Below are 13,190 nucleotides of genomic sequence, written 5' to 3'. Positions count from 1 at the left end.
TTTCCAACTTAAAATGTAATACCATAAGGTTCACAGTTTCTTAAACTTCCCACATACAGGACAACACCATGAAGGGTTAAAAACAAACATTTCACTCTGTTTGGAAAGAGTGGGTGGAGCTAAAACAGGCAGCCAACTCCATACCTTCTTAAAACAAGCTTTCATTCATTCCACAGTCAAAATTACTCGAGTACTCTCTTCATTCAAAATAGACAGGGACATTGTCAAGTGTAATATTAACGGAGACATTGGCTAGTGTAATGTAAACAGCGACATTGTCTAATGTAATATAAACAGAGACATTGTATAGTGCAATATAAACTGAGACATTGTCTAGTGTAATGTAAACAGAGACAGGGTCTAGTGTAATATAAACAGAGACAGGGTCTAGTGTAATATAAAGAGAGACAAGGTCGATTGCAGCAAAAACCAACACATGTCCTACTGTACTTTAAACAGAGACATTGTCTCGATCAGTATAACTGAAGCAGGATGCCGCTTTCAAATTTATTAGTGTACTCAAGCTAGCCTCAGTTTATATTATACTCGACCATATCCATGTTTATATGACACATGACCCATTCTCAGTTATTTCTGCACCAGAACATATTTTATTTAAATTATATCTTAGCATATTTTTGTTTATGTTACATAAGTCCCTATATAACTTTTACTGAAACAGATCTTTTCTCTGTTTACATAACTCAGGACCTGATTTATATTACACTCGGCCCTGTCTGAGTTATACACACTGTCTCTGTTTAAGAACAAAAGAAAATAACAATTCGGAGCAAGAGTAGGCCATTCGGCCCCTCAAGCCTGCTCCACATTTTAATAAGAGCATGGCTGGTCTCTGACCTCAACTCCACTTTAACTGAAGTATCACATGCCTGACACTAATCTACTAAATCTCCTCTTAACCTTTTCTACTCGAAGAACAAACCATCTTCTCCGGTTTCTCCACATTAACTGAAATCCCTCATCTAGGTACCAATCAACAAAATCTTCTTTTAACCTTCTCTGCTCCATGGGGAGCAACCCCAGCTTCCCAAGTCTCGCCACATAATTGTAACTCCCATACCTGATGCGTTTCCAGTAAATTTATTCAGCACCCTCTGGAAAGACTTCACGTCCTTCCTACAGTGTGGTGCCCAGAATTGGACAAAATACTCCAGCTGGGGCAGAACTAGTGTTTCTCATCATTCATCCTTGGTACTAATCTGGTAAATCTCCCCTCAGCCTTCTCTGCTGTAAGGAGAACAGCCCCAACTTCTCCAACTCTGTCCGCGCAGCGAGAGCTTAGGTCCTACCGTCCCGTACACACACTGACAGCGAGCTCCAGGCGGGCACTGGCCTGTCCACAACAGCGAGAAAGGGAAGGAAAAAACAGCAGCTGAAAGTCGACGATGACTTAAAACAATTTTTAAAATTGTTACGCTTACTTTTTTTTATAAACAGGAAAAATATCCTGACTGTGCCAACTAGAATTTCTACCCTGTGACAGTTCACCAACCAACTCCCTCTCCGGAAAGGTCAACATTTTAATTCTTGTCAGCTTTTTTAGGTGGGCGTGGGGAGGCTAAATATATATATAATTGCCATTGCTCTCTCTCTCACTTGTTAATATATATGAAAGCCCGGTGAAGGAATTGGCTGCAGAAAATTCCAGCTGAGGAATCCTCATCAATGGAATCAGAAATACTGCAAAGGGGAAAAAAGACAGGTTTGGGCTGGCAGAGGGAGGGAGGGAGTTAGGAAGGGAACAAGGGATGGATGGAGAGGTGGAGGGGTGGCGGGATGGACGGAGGTAGGAATGGGTGCACGAGGGAGCGATGGAGGGAGGGAGGAGTGGAGCAAGGGAGATGTAGTGTATTGGACGGGTGGAGTCCGGCTGGAGGGAGGGAGAGGTGGGTCCAGGGAGGGAGCGATTGATGGAGGCAGGTATGGCGGGCGGGAGGGATAGAGAGAGGGAGGGATGAAGGGATGGAGGGAAGGAGAGATGGGTGGAGGATGGGAGGGATGGTCGGAGGGAATGATGGTGTATCTTCCAATTTACCCGATCAAAACTTTCCATGATTTTGAACACCTCTATTAAGTGGCCCAGAACTTGCTCGGCTCTAAGGAGAACAGTTCCAGCTTCCAGCTGCTCCGATGCTGCAGCTCACACAATGTAAATCTCAAGTTCCATGAGTCCTTCTGCCTCGAGCACTTCCAGATGCTCGCTGCGGAATCACTGACACTTGTTTACGGACCCAGTGTAAATCCCAGTGTGGTAATGACATCTCAGGCAAGATAAGAGAACTCGCGCCTGATGATAAACAGAGTGGTGTAAGACTGGGCTCAGACCTTGAACCTCAGCCATGATGAGCTGAATGGCAGCATTTTAAAATACAAGCTGTGATATGTTCAAGCCTCGGCTCAGCGGGATCACTCTCGCCTCTGACTCAGAAGGACACAGATACTAAACCCCGCTCGAGACATCTGAGCCCATAATCTAAACCGACACGCCTGATGTCAGTACTGTGGGAGTGCTGAATGATCAGAGGTGCTGTCTTTCGGGGCAGATATTAAACTGAGGCCCCGTCTTCCCACTCAGGTGGATTTAAAGGACTCATGGCACTATCTTAAAGAGCAGAGGAGTTCACCAGGGTTTCCAGCAGAAAAATGTATCCCTCAACCAACATCTGAAAAATTGATTATCTCATCATTATACCATTGCTGTTAATGGGATCTTGCTGTGCACAAATTAGCTGCCACGTTTCCTACATTACAACAGTGACCACACTTCCGAAATAATTCATTGGCTGTAAAGCACTTTGGGACAACTTGAGGTCATTAAAGGTGCTATATAAATGTAAGGTGTTTCTAAATGTCAACATTGGAAAACACATGTTGTGATATGTGAAAAGCTCAGATATTACTGTGATTGTCCGACACTCCTCTGCTCACTGCTTTAACGTATTAAGTTTCAATGGATTAAGTATTCCACTGAATGGAGATCCAGTGGAATAGCAGCCTGTTCAGAGATGTTCCACTGAGTTTGGCAGCAGAACTTTCAGAACTGAATTATTCATTTTTAAATTTATTTCCTTTCATATAAATCACATCTGTTCTAATTGAACAAAACGAAAGCCAACGTCATTGTTCGAGATATGTATAATTTTGTGTACCAACTGTCAAGATTCTTAAAATAAGCCCTTGTTGTGAGTTGAAAAGAATCAATAAGTGAGTCTGTTGATCTTATTTTGCTGCCATGAACATTTCATTGGAACCAGTGAGGCGTTTATGTAAATAAACACAGAAATAGCAGTCTCAGATTAGAGTATTGAGCGACAGAAAGACAATAAATGTTTCCCCACCAACACAGCACAGAAATAAAGATAGGGAGAAATGCAAATCTCTCAACAGATTCCAGCAACAACTGTTTTTTGATACATTTCTCTAAATTATAGGTGAATAAAGTAAAGATGATCCCCACGGACAGAAAGGGAAAAGATTCTAATCACCGTATATAGTGACATCACAACTGTGTCAGTGGAGACTTCCTGTATCCTCTCCCTCTCCTATTTCCACTTTCCGTCTTGTCTCTCAAGAATGGATAATTGGCTTTCCCCCAGAACTAGATGTCAACATCCAACAAACGTTTTCCTTGAGCCCTAATCATATGCCTCGAACCAAATTGATCAGAAGCGCAGAAGGAGCTTTCATCCAAAATGTGACATGTGCATTTAATTATCTGGCAGTTTTTGATGGGACAATGTGGAGGGATCTTTAAACACTATCTAACCCGTGCTTTACCAGCTCTGGGCGTTTTTGATGGGACTGTGTAGAGACAGCTTTACTCTGTATCTGATACATGCTGTACCTGCCCTGTAAGTTACATAGTTTAGTGCAGTAATAACTGAGACAGGGTCTAGTTTAATAGAAACAGAGGCATGGTCTAGTTTATTATTATGAAAGAATTGGGCTCGTGTAATATAAAGAGTGTATTTGTCTAGTTTACTATAAGCAGAGACAGGGTCTTCAGTAATAGGAACAAAGGCATGGCATACTCCAGTAATATCTGAAACAGGGCCTAATACAATATTATTGTATCTAGTGCAATAATAACTGAAGTAGTGGCTCGTGCTGAAAGTAATGATACTGGGACATTGTTTATTGGTCGCTGGCATGTGGGTGTAGGTGTCGCTGGCAAGGCCAACATTGATTGTCTAGCCCTAATTGGCCTTGAAAAGCATGTGGTGAACTGCCACCTTGAACCGCTGCAGCCCGTGTGGTGAAGGTACTCCCACAGTGTTAGGGAGGGTGTTCCACGAACTTGACCCAGCGATTATGAAAGATAGGTAATAACTTTCCAAGTTAAGATGGTGTGTGATTTGGAGGGTTATGTGGAGGTGATGGTGCTCCCATGAGCCCGGAGCCCTTGTCCTTCTAGCTAGAAAAGGTCATAGGTTTAGAAAGTGCTGTCGAAGAAGTCTTGGCGAGTTGCTGCAATGCATCTTGTAGATAGTGCTCACTGCAGACATAGTGCGCCAGTGGTGGAGGTAGTAAATATTTAACGTGGTGAATGGAGTAATGTAAACAGGAATATGGTCTCGTGTAATAAAAACTGAACAGGTCCTGGTGTATTATAGAATCATAGAATGGTTACAGCACAGAAGAGGGCCATTTGGCCCATATAGCCCGTGCCGCTCTCTGCAAGAGTATTTCAGCTAGTCCACTCGCCCGCCCTTTCCCATAGCCCTGTGAATTTTCTTAATTGAGGTACTTATCGAATTCCCTTTGTAATGCCATGAATGACTCACCCTCTGCCACCCTTTCAGGCAGTGCATTACAGATCCTAACCTCTAGCTGTGTAAAAACGTTTTCCTCATGGGAACAGTTTCTCTCCAGCTACTCTGTCTCGACCCCTTATGATTCTGAACACCTCTCTCAAATCTGATCACAACCTTCTCTGCTCTAGGGCAAACAATCCCAGCTTCTCCAGTCTATCCACACAACGGAAGTGTCTTATCCCTGGAACAACACGTCAATCTTTTCTGCCCCCTCTGGAAGAGCTTCACATCCTTGCTAAAGTGTGTTGTCCAGAATTGGACACAATACTCCAGTTGAGGCCTAACCAATGTTTTATACACGTTCATCATAATTTCCTTCCTTTTGTATTCTATGCCTCTATTTATGAAGCCCAGGATTTCGTATGCTTTTAAAACAATTTCTCAACCTTTCCTGCCATCCTCGATAATTTGTGCAAACATACCCCCAGGTTTCTCTGTTCATCACACGTTTTAGAATTGTACTCTTTCGTTTATTTTCCCTCTCCGCGTTCATGCTACAAAAATGTATCACTTGAAAATTTTCTCCGTTTCATTTGCCACGTGTCCACCCATTCCACCAGAATATCTATGTCCTCTTGCAGTCAGCACTATCCTCCTCACTGTTCACTATGCTTCCAAGCCATGAATGATATGAACATTTTAAATTGTGCCCCGTACACCAACATCTACGCCATGAATATAAATCAATATAAGCAGAGTTCCAATTACCTACCGCTGCGGAATACCACTGTATACCTTCCTACAGTCCAAATAAAAACACTACTTTTTGATTCCTGTCACTCAGCCAATTTCATATCCATGCTGCCACTGTTCTTTTTATTTTATGGGCTTCAACTTTGCCGGCAAGGATATTATCAAGACACTTTATCTAACGCCTTTTGGAAGTGGACCACATCAACTATATAAACTGAGACTGGGTATTGGTGGAGTAAAAACTGCGACGGGGTCTGGTGTAACGAGAGAAACAACACATCAGACAATTATAGATTTATTAACCTCATGCCAGGTACAGGTGCATTTTCATTTTTACCAACACTTACACTAATCATCCACAGTAGAGGTAAATCTCAGGAACTTCTGTGTGACGGTGAGGTTATCACTAGACAATAAAGCGGGGGGCTGCTGATTATACTCGGTTGGGATTTAATCCCCTTTCCCACTGAATACAACGACAGACATGGTCACCTTGGTAACGGAATGGTCAGTGTGACATCACTTTCTAAACAAGAGCATACAGGACAATGGGTTATCAATAAATTTTAAAGTTATTAAACGACATGCAATTGCATTTTGAATACAATAAAATGCTGAAAAATAATGGTTGAAGCTAATCATTTATCTTTGTGTAATGCACGCATAATGAATGATGTGTTTTGTACACACACACATACACATACACATACACATATAGGAAAAACTTTGTGTGTGCTCTTTTCAGTTGTTCATCTTAACGAGATGAGAGAATTCGTTCAGGTGGATATTAGGACCACGCGGCCGCCCATCCGGCAGTGCTGTTAGGTCAAGTTTCCAGGCTCTGTCTGACATAATCAGTGGGTCACGTGACAGCGAACTAGCAAATACTGCAGGAAAAACAATCCTTAATATTAAAGAACTTGGAGTAATTGGCACAGGACAACACACGTGTAAATTAGTAACCTTTAAGACACAGAGTGCCACTAAGTAGTACAAAGTGCAGTGCACTATTGCACACCTTCACTCCTGTCCCTCAATCCCAGTCCACCTCTTGGACATTGTTACAAAATTCACCACATCTTCTCAACACAAATATTAACGAAACAATACCAAATCAAGCAGAAATTGCAGACAGCTCTTGATAGCTGTTAACAAAACTAAACATATACTTCAAACCAAAAAATGTATTGCATCCTCACAGAGTCGAGTGTAATATTACATAGACAGGGTCTAGTGCAATATAAAGAGAGCCAAGGTATAACGTAATATAAGCAGGGACAGAGCCTAGTTTAATGTAAACAGCAGCAGGGTCTAGTGTAATATAAACAAGGACAGGGCCGTGTGTAATATAAACAGAGACAGGGTCGAGTGCAATATAAACAGGGCCAGTGTCTAGTGTAATTTAAACAAAGACAGGGTCTAGTGTAATATGAAAATAGACAAGGTCTAGTATAACATAAAGAGAGACAGGCCTAACATAACGTAAACAGGGACAGAGCCTAGTGTAAAATAAACTGAGACAGGGTCCATTGTATTATAAACCGAGACAGGATCGAGTGTAATGTAAACCGAGACACGGTCTACTGTAATATAAACAGCAACAGGGCCTAGTGTAATATAAACAGAGACAGGGTCTAGTGGAATATAAACAGAGGCAGTGTCTAGTGCAATATAAACAGATACATTGCCTAGTGTAATATAAACAGGGACATGGCCTAGTGTAATATAAACAGTGACAGGATCTAGTGAAATATAAACAGAGAGAGGGTTTAGTGTAATATAAATGGAGACGTGGTCTAGTGTAATATAAACAGAGACAGGACCAATCTACCAATCTACTTCATCCACCCAGCTCGTTACATCCTTACTTAAAGAAATCCATCAAATTTGTCAAACATGATTTCCCTTTCATAAAACCATGCAGACTCTGCCTGATTGAATTATGCTTTTGTAATTGTCCCGTTACTGATCCTTAGACTCCAGCATTTTCCCAACGACAGATTTTAGACAAACTCGTCTATAGTTTACTGCTTTTTGTCTACGTCCTTTTTTAGATGGGGACAGGATCTAGTGCAATATAAACAGTGACAGCGTCTGGTATGATATAAACAGTGACAACGTCCAGTGTAATTTAAACAGCAAGAGGGTCGAGTGCAATATAAACAGAGACAGGGTCTGTGTAATATAAATATAGGCAGGGCCTAGTGTAATATAAATAAAGACAAGTCTAGTCTAATATATAAACAGAGACAGGGTCTAGTGTAATATAAACAGAGACATGGGCGAGAGTAATATATAAAAAAAGGCAGGATCTAGTGCAGGAATAACTAAGACAGGGCCCTACTTTATATAGACAGAGATACAGTTGAATGTAATGTAAAGAGAAACATCGTTTAGCAGAATGATAACTGAGTCAGGGCCTAGAGGCCATTAAACAAAGACAGGGTATAATTTAATATAAGCAGAGACAGATTCGAGTGTAATATGAACAGGAACATGGTCGAGTGTACTGTAAACAGAGACAGGGCCCAGTGTAACATAAACAGAGACAGGGTGTAGTGTACATAAGAACATGAGAATTAAGAACAGGGCACGGTGTAGAGGGGGCTTTATTCTGTAGTAAACCCGTGCTATATCTGCCCTGGAAGTGTTTGCTGGGACAGTGTGGAGGGAGCTTTACTCTGTATAGACCAGTGCTGTACTTGCCCTGGGAGAGTTTGATGGGACGGTGTAGAGCAAGCTTTACTCTCTATCTAAACCGTGCTGTACCTGCCTTGGGAGTGTTTGATGTGACGGTGTTGAGGGACGTTTACTGTTTCTCGAATCGTGCTGTACCTGAGCTGGGACTGTTTGATGGGACAGCATCAAGGGAGCATTTCTCTGCATAGATCCGCGCTGTACCTGCCCTGGGAATGTTTGATGGCACAGTGTGACATCACTATCCCAGAAAAATTGTATTATCAGTGCAACTTCCTGTATATTGCATTTCGTTTTTACCTGTTTGACATCATCACGTCAGCAACACGTAAACAATGGGCGACGTCATTGTTCACAACAATGCAGCGTCTTCAACATGACTTTGGCACCATAGCTAAATCAGTGCGACCTCTGACCCTCAGCCACACGGATTGGTCGATTTGACCTATATAGACACATCTATACCCCAGGGTCCAGTGCAGTAATAACCGAGACAGGTCCAATTGTAACATAGACAGAGTGAGGATATAGTGACAAGGTCTAGTGTAAAATAAACAGATACAGCGTCCAGTGTAATATAAATAGAGGCAGTGTCTAGCGTAACATAAACAGAGACAGGGATTAGTCTAATATAAACAGAGACCGTGTCTAGTGTAATATAGAAAATACAGGGTCTCGTGTAATATAAGCAGAGACAGGGTCTAATGTAATATAAAAAAAACAGGGTCTAGTATAATAGTAAATAGAGACAGGGTCGGGTGCAATATAAATAGAGACAGGGTCCAGTGTAATATAAATAGAGACAAGGTCTAGTGTAATATAAACAGAGAAAGGACCAATCTACCAATCTATTATAAAGAGACAGGAGATAGTATAATATAAAGAGTGACAATGTCTAACATAATATAATAAAGGAGATCGTGCTCTAATAATAACTAATACATGATCTATTGTATTAGAAACATTTACATTTTCTAGTGCAATATAAACTGAGACAGTGTCTAATGTAAAATAAGGAGAGACAGGGACTAGTGAAATATTGACAGAAACAGGGTGTACGGTAATATAAACAGAGACAGCGTCGAGTTCAGTAGTAACTGAGACAGGTTCTAATGTATTATAACGGAGGGTCTAGAAATGTGATAACTGATACAGAGCCTAGCATAATATAAACAGAGACCATGTCTAGTGCAGTGTAACTGAGACAGGATCTACAGTAATAAAATAGATCTTGAGACAAGTGCGGTAATAGCTGAGACAGGGCATTGGGCAATCTGAATAGAGAGATGGTCGAGTGCAGTTATAATTAAATAGGGTCTAGAGTAATTTAAACATATAGAATGTCAAGAGTAATTTGATAGCAACATTCCAGCCATGCAAATCTTCATGTCTGTCTGACTGTCTATCTGTCTGTCTGTCTGTCTGTCGTTCGGTTGGTCGGTCCATCCGTCTGTCCGTCCGTCCGTCGATTCGTACTTCTATCCATCTATCTGTACTTCTATCCAATATTACACTGGACCCCGTCTCTTTTTATATTACACGAGACTCTGTCCCTCTTTATATTACACTTATTACCCGAGACCCTGTCTCTGTTTATATTACACAAGACCCTGTCTCTGTTTATATTACACTAGACTCTGTCTCTGTTTATATTACACTAGACCCTGTCCCTGTTTATATTACACTAGACCCTGTCCCAGTTTATATTACACTAGACCCTGTCTCTGTTTATATTACACTAGAGCCAGTCTCTGTTTATATTACCCGAGTCCCTGTCTATCTTTATATTACACAAGACCCTGTCTCTGTTTATATTGTACTAGACCCAGTCTCTTTTTATATTACACTAGACCCTGTCCCTGTTTATATTACACTAGATCCTGGCCCATTTCATATTACACTAGACCCTGTCTCTGTTTATACTACATTAGACCCTGTCCCAGTTTATATTACACTAGACCCTGTCTCTCTTTATATTACACGAAACCGTGACTCTGTTTATATTGCACGAGACCCTGTCTCTGTTTACATTACACTGGACCGTGTCTCTGTTTATATTAAATTATAACCTATCTCTGTTTATATTACACTAGACCCTGTCTCTGTTTACATTACTCGACCCTGTCTCTGTGTATATTAAACTAGACCCTGTCTCTGTTTATATTACATTAGATCCTGTCTTTGTTTATATTAAACTAGACACTGTCTCTTATTATATTACAGTAGACCCTGTCTCTGTTTATATTCTTCCAGACACTATCCCTGTTTATATTACACTAGACCCTGTCTCTGTTTATATTAAACTGGACCCTGTCTCTGTTTATATTACACGAGACCCTGTCTCTCTTTATATTCTTCCAGACACTATCCCTGTTTATATTACACTCGACCCTGTCTCTGTTTACATTACAGTAGATTCTGTCTCAGTTTATATTACACGAGACCATGTCTCTTTTTATATTACGCCAGGCACTGTCTCTGTTTATATTATCCTCGACACTGTCTCTCATTTTATTACACCAGATCATCTTTCCTTTTCAAATATATATTGATTTCCCTATTTGAAAGTTATGATTGAATCTGCTGCCATAACCCTTTCAAGCACGACATTCCAGTTATTACAACTCGCTGCATAAAAAATCTCCTTATCTCCCGTCTTTTATTTATTTTATCAATCATCTCAATATTTGTCCTCTGGTTACCGATAGACCTGCCGATGGAAACCCTACCTTAATATCAACTCTATGAAACCCCTTCACAATTTTAATTCCCCCCGAAGCATTCCCTGCTATAATAAGAATAATCCCATCCTCTCTCGTCTCCACATAACTGAACTCCCTCTGCCTTGTAGCAATCTCCTCTGCATCTTCGGCAAGAGCCCGACAATCTTCCTAAAATGTGGATTGAAATAAATGCAATCTTTATTTGCCCTTCAGATTATTTCTAAGGATACATGCTCCCTTCAAATTTGACTGAATGAGAAGCATTAATTATATTGTTTTACTTGTTTTGACAATGCAGACGGTGACTGAAATGCTCAGCAACATCCGTCTCCACATGACTGATGTATCAATATGATCACTGTCGCCACCTGCTGATAAACGATATCTACTGCAAGCCCCAGAGCTTATTTAAACATGATTCATAATTCCAACCACAACAACTTGCTTGAACCTTTACCCAGAGGATTTTTTTTAGAGCAGATGATCAGGAAGTATCAAGGGCGGAATATCAAAATTATTGTTGCAAATTCACCTTCAGCCCATCACACAGACCCGTCAGATTAGATAAACTTCCATAATGAAATAAAAACCTCACAGGAGAAATGGTGCAACCATGGCTAACAAGGGAAGTTAAAGATAGTAGTGCATTAAATGAACAGGCTTAGAATGTTGACAAAAAGAGTAGTAAGCCCGACAATTGGGAAGATTTTAGAATTCTGCAAAAGATGCACATGCAACTGAGAATATGGGAGAAAATATAAAATTAAATAAGCTATCAAAAACCGAAAAAAAGATTGTTAGAGCTTCTACACGTGTATAGAAAATGACTTAAATTATCGTACTGTACAATACAAAGTTAGGTGGTACAGTAAACAGTGAGGAAGAAGTAAGGAGGCTGCAAAGGGATATTGACAGGTTAATTGAGTGTGCAAGAACATGGAAGCTTGAGTGTAATGTGGAGAAGTGTGAAGTTACGCACCTTTGTAGGACAAATAGAAACGCAGAATATTTTTTGAATGCTGAGAAACTGGGTAATGTTGTTATTCAGAAAGACTTGGATGGCCTTGTACACGAATCACAGAAAGCTAAAATAGAGCCAAAGTGAGCAATTCGGAACGCAACTGGTAAGCAACATTTTATTGCAAAGGGATTGGAGTATTAGAGCAAAGAAGCCTTCATGCACATATATAGGGCCCTGCTGAGACTACACCTAGTATATTGTGTACAGTTGTGTACTCCTTACCGAAGAAAGGATACACTTGCTTTGGAGAGAGTGCATCTAAGGTTCATCAGACTGACCTGATTCCTGGGACGGCAGCGGGGGTGGAGGGTTGCGGGGATGGGGGTGGTGCTGTCCCGTGAGGAGAGATTGAGTATGTAATGTCCATATTTACGAGAAAATCAGAACATAAGAACATTAGAATTGGGAGCAGGATTAGGCCATACGGTTCCTCGAGCCTGCTCTGTCATTCAACGGGATCATGGCTGATCATCTACCTCAACTGCACTTCCCTGCACTATCCACATATCTGAATGGAAACAAATGCAGGGCTTCGGGGAAAGGGCGGGGAATTGGGTCAATTATACAAAGTACTTCAAGTGTGGTCTAACCAAGTTTAGCATAACTTTTGCACTTTTCAATACTATCCCCCTCGAAATAAACCCGAGTTCAGGTATTCTTCTTTTTATGGAATTATTAACCTACGTCGCAACTTTTAGTGATGTGTGCATTTGCCCTCTCAGAGACCTTTGTTCCACCATCCCACTTAGATTCTTATTTTAAACGTGATAAGTGACCTCTTTATTTTTCTTACCAAAATGTAATACCCCATAATTGTCTGTGTTGACATTAATTAGTCAATTCATGTATTCTTGTAATTCGTTGCAGTGTTCCATCGTATTTACACCCCGACCTGCCCGCCCCACGTGCATTCGGAAATTTAGAAGTTGTGTTTTTGACTCCAAAATCTAAACTGTTAACATAAATTGTGAACAATAGTGGACCCAGCACTGATCCTTGTAGGATCTATCGATCTATCTATCTATCTATCTATCGATCTATCTATCTATCTATCTATCTATCTATCTATCTATCTATCTATCTATCTATCTATCTATCTATCTATCTATCTATCTATCTATCTATCTGTCTATCTGTCTATCTGTCTATCTATCTATCTATCTATCTATCTATCTATCTATCTATCTATCTATCTATCTATCTATCTATCTATCTATATAT

This window comes from Pristiophorus japonicus, chromosome 23 (assembly GCF_044704955.1).
Source record: "Pristiophorus japonicus isolate sPriJap1 chromosome 23, sPriJap1.hap1, whole genome shotgun sequence".
NCBI lineage: Eukaryota > Metazoa > Chordata > Chondrichthyes > Pristiophoridae > Pristiophorus > Pristiophorus japonicus.
This window is presented reverse-complemented; position numbering follows the sequence as displayed.